A 4913-nucleotide genomic window follows, 5' to 3' on the forward strand; every position below is an offset into this window, starting at 1 on the left:
AATACCCAGAACTCAACAGTGAGATCCCAAAGCAGACTCAGAAGGTGATTGTGGTTCAGTATGGATGGAGCTCCAGAGAGTGTTCTTGTTTTTTCATGTTGAATTGAAGAGAAGATCATAGATATATGGGCACCAGAAATAAGGTATTAAAAGGGCAGGAGACTGACCTCAAACAACACCTTCCTTAAGATTCCATTATTATTTTATATGTATTCCCTCAGGATAAAATGTAAATACTTCAGAGCTTTTAGAAATTAATATTGGCTCCTACTTAACCTACTGGCCCAAAATGTCATTGATAACACTTCCTATTAACAGTACCTCTCCCATCCTAACTATGTTTCACCCAACTATGCAATGAACTCTAATCACACAGAATTCCTTTTTAGCTCTCAAAATGCTTTAAGTTTTCTTTTGCTTCAGGCCTTCTCACATCCTGTTTCCCTTTTCCATGGAGCTCTATGTCTCCCCAGCTCACCTTTTTCCAGATGAACTCTTACTAATAATTAGAAATTAATTTTTTAAATTATTTTTTTTTAAATGTCTCTTCTAGCTCACTGAATTTGGATTAGATGTCCCTGTTGTATTCTATTGCCACCTTAAAATACTCATCACATCTGTGTGCTGACAAATGCTCTTTTAGTAGATCATAACTCAAAACATGTTACCTTCAAATCCATTCTGACCGAATGTATGTCAGAATAGAACTGCAAGGTCAGGGCTGTGACCTTTAAATAGCAGATCACCAGACTTTTCTTTTGAATACCACTTAGTATATCTAGGACTCTTCTGGAAAATTGCAAACATTTGCTTTTAACTCAGGATTTCTGAGAATAGGGAAGTAAGGCAAGGATCTGTAAGATCTGGTTCTATCCACTGCTAACTGTAAGATCATCATCAGTTCAAAACCACCAGCTGCTCTGAGCCAGAAAGATGAGGTTGACTACTCCTCTAACATTTACAACCTCAGAAACGGTATAAGGGTCACTATGATTCATTGTAAACTCAATGGCAATGTGTATTTTTTAAGGTCATAAAAGCATCTTTTGTTAAATAAAAAAAAAATAGCATCCTTTGTTTAGAAATAAATTTTATATCAAGAAGATTCTTTGCCATTTCCTCTCCCAAAGTAATTTAGGTATTAAAGGGTTGGAAGGACTTCACAATGAGCTGAGTTATGTGTTAAGCCTCAAAGCATGAGAATCAAGAATAAGGGCAGTATCTGCTCCTTGCCATTCAACAGGCAGCCACAGATTCTCTTGCAGTACCAGCCACATCCCTGAGACAGGATGGTGAAGGTTGGAGTCAATGGACTTGGCCCTATTGGATGTTCGGTCACCACGGCTGCTGTTAACTATGACAAAGTGCAGGTTGTTGCCATCAACAACCACTACATTGACCTCAACTACATGATCCACATGTTCCAGTATGATTCCACCCATGGCAATATAAATGGCACTGTCAAGGCTGAGAATGCGAAGCTTACCATCAATGGGAAGCCCTTCTCTATCTTCCAGGAGTGAGCTCCTGCCAACATCAAGTGGGGTGATGCTGGTGCCGAATATGTTGTAGAGTCCACCAGTGTCTTCACAACCTTGGAGAAGGCTGGGGCTCACTTGAAGCATGATGCCAAAAGGGTAATCATCTCTGCCCCTTCTGCTTATGTTCCCATGTTTATGATGGGCATGAACCACAAGAAGTATGGCAACTCTTTCAAGATTGTCAGCAATGCCTCTTGTACCACCAACTTTTTGGCTCCCCTGGCCAAGGTAATCCATGACAATTTTGGCATCATGGAGGGACTCATGATCACAGTCCATACCATCACTGCCACCCAGAAGACTGTGGATGATCCCTTTGGGAAACTATGGCGTGATGGCCATGGGGCTGCCCAGAACATCATCCCTACATCTAGTGATGCTGCCAAGGCTGTGGGTAAGGTCCCTGAACTGAATGGGAAACTCACTGGCATGGCCTTCCGTGTCCCTCTCCCAATTTGCCTATCGTGGACCTGACCTGCCACCTGGAAACAACTGCCAAATATGATGACATCAAGAAAATAGTGAAGCAAGCATCACATGGACCTTTAAAAGACATCCTGGGTTACACTGAAGTCATCTCCTGTGACTTTAACAGTGACACCCACTCTTCCACCTTTGATGCTGGGGCTGGCATTGGCCTCAACGACCACTTTGTCAAGATCATTTCCTGGTATCACAGTGAATTTGGCTATAGCAACAGGGTGATGGATCTTATGGTCCACATGGCCTCCAAAGAATAAGAGCCACCTGGACTACCAGCCCCAGCAACAGCACTCCTCAGCTGCTAGGAGTCCTTATCCCAACTCTATCTCCCTACACACTGAGAATCTCCCATCCTCACAGTTTCCATCCAGAACCCCTGGAATAGGGGAGGGGCTTAGAGAGCCCAGCCTTGTCATGCACCATCAATAAAGTACACTATCCAGCCCCCTCCCCCGCCCAAAAAAAAAAAAGACAGAATACTAGCAGACTCCATTTGTGCAGCAAGGGTAAAGACAGAAACCAAAGGAGTAAATAATTCTTACGTGCCTTGATCTGGACTGCTACTTTCTTAGCATAAGCCATAAACCATCAGCTATGCACTTGCCTTTTTTTTTTTTCTATTTAAATTTCACTTTACAAAATTATAGTTTGATTTTTCATCTAATTTTTTTTCAAGGTACTCAAAAGTATTTTGTTTTGTTTCTGCATTATTTTCCTTAATGATTCTTACACTATTGAGTGTAAAATTATCTCAACTCACTGCTGAAATGAACAGGCTCTTGAAGCATTCCAAACTATTAAAAATCCTTCCTGTGAATCACAACTCTAAATGACACATCTTCCCTACAGAACATTGCTCCTTGACATTTTCTACATTAGGGATTCACAGCCTAGGAGGTAGAGAGAAAGGGATCACTCTTATACAAGTATCATGTTCTTTCCCATATTCTGTCTTCTTCTCTCACTTGGTTGAAAATTCCTGACCATTCACATGGGGAATACATCACATCTTAAAGATAAATTGTATCAAACAATGTGTAAAGAAAATATCCTCTTAAATAGAAATCTAGGTGAAATTGTTGATGTAAAGAGTGGTTTTAAAATATTTTTGGTAAATTATACTAAATGGGTGTTGATTTTCCTTTTCTTTATCCAGACTAACAAATCTGTAAAGGCATCTTAAATGAGATGAAAATTTAGATAATTTGAAAACAAACAAACAAACAAATCTCATTTTTTACTAAGTTTCTTTTTCATTTTCACCATTCATTTGTGGTTGTCACTGTTGAACTTTAGAAATGCCTGTTACTGTGTGCATCTTCTCCTCTTTGGTATTTGCAAGGAGACAGTCTGGAGAATAGATTTGCATGTCTATAATCTTATCAAATTGAAAAGCTCACCTTTTACATAATATCCTCAGGTTTTTTAGCCTTATGGATGAGTGGTTCTCAGGTTGGGGTCATTTTCTTTAATAAATATAAATAGATTATTTGGCTGCCCTTCTTATGAAACTTGAGGAATACTGTCCTGCTGATAGAAGTGAAAGATGATCTGTTATGTCAAGTTCTGTTATGATTTATATGCTTACAAATAAAAATATATTTATTAAAAACAATTTCAGGATCCTGGATGCCAATTTTCCAAACCATATGGAGGATATAAAGAAAGAAAAGTCACACAAACACTAACATCATTGATTAATATACTCATTATATTTCATTCCCCAAGAACTGTTTGCTAATGTACCTAAGCTAGAAATCATCTAAAACCAATAACATGAGGTGGATCAATGGATATTTCATCAGAGCAAACCCAGCTGCCAGACAGGAGAATGGACCACATTCCATTCTCTGTCTTCCAACTTTCCCAAGCTAACAAAGGGCAGGGATAATTTTTACTAAGATTTTACTGATTTGAGCTAAGACAACTTTAGAATATAATTCATATCAACAGTACAATCATTTGTGTTTTTTTTAATTTTTTTTTTAAATTATTTTTTCCCCTTCTGAAGAAAGCTGGCATGCGGTATTTACTGTGACCTATGTCAAATAGAACTTTCAGTGTGGTTTCTTATTCCACCCACGCACAACACATTTTGCAGACTTTACAGGGTTGGAACACACCGGTGCTGGAGCAAACAAAAAACCAAAAACACCCCTCCTCCAAAAAATACCCCTTGTTGTGAATCTATTTCTGAGAAAGATTGCTTGTTTCCTTAAAGCAGAACGCAAAAATTTTACAAAAAAATAAATTATTTTTAAGACTCATGTTTACTCAGATAGCAATTCTTTTTCTAGTATAACATCATGTAGTTGCTACCCCGAGATTTTTAGGAAGTCAGATAGATGCTAATGCAATGAGTTTTTGCTTTGAGTGAGCTATGCTTCTCACATTGCTTATTAGAAGGTAAAATGCATAATTATATGGCACGCTCATATAAGAGCAATAAACTTTATGGGAGTATTTATAAAACAGTATGTTTACATCAATGATACTCTATAAGTAGCAAATAATAATAACATTGTGAAGAAAATTAGCTCTTTAGATGCATACCATTTAATATGTGGTTCTGTATAATTAATATCCTGGCAATTTAATGTGTTACTCATTTTCTTTTTTTCCCTCCCCTTTACTAGGAAGAAAGAAACAGAATTTGTTTAATATGGCATCTTCACAGTAGTATAAAGCCAAATGATGTTATGCTGGATTCATCTTACTTCCTAACTCATAAATATGAAACCTGTCATTAATTTATTAATTTACATGATGCCCATTTAGATTATTTGTGAATATTTTACTTGTTCATTGCTATCTTCATTTTCATGCCTACTATGTGCATAAGAACTCATTACACTTTCAAATAATTATATATGCATTTGCTTCTGGTGT

General features: G+C 37.6%; 1 pseudogene; it reads left to right on the top strand.

Annotated features, from left to right (window-relative positions):
* Positions 1 to 1289: 1289 nt before the first annotated feature.
* Positions 1290 to 2281, top strand: LOC102828021 (annotated as a pseudogene).
* Positions 2282 to 4913: the final 2632 nt, after the last annotated feature.

The sequence above is a fragment of the Chrysochloris asiatica genome, unplaced genomic scaffold, assembly GCF_000296735.1.
Source record: "Chrysochloris asiatica unplaced genomic scaffold, ChrAsi1.0 scaffold00058, whole genome shotgun sequence".
Taxonomy (NCBI): domain Eukaryota; kingdom Metazoa; phylum Chordata; class Mammalia; order Afrosoricida; family Chrysochloridae; genus Chrysochloris; species Chrysochloris asiatica.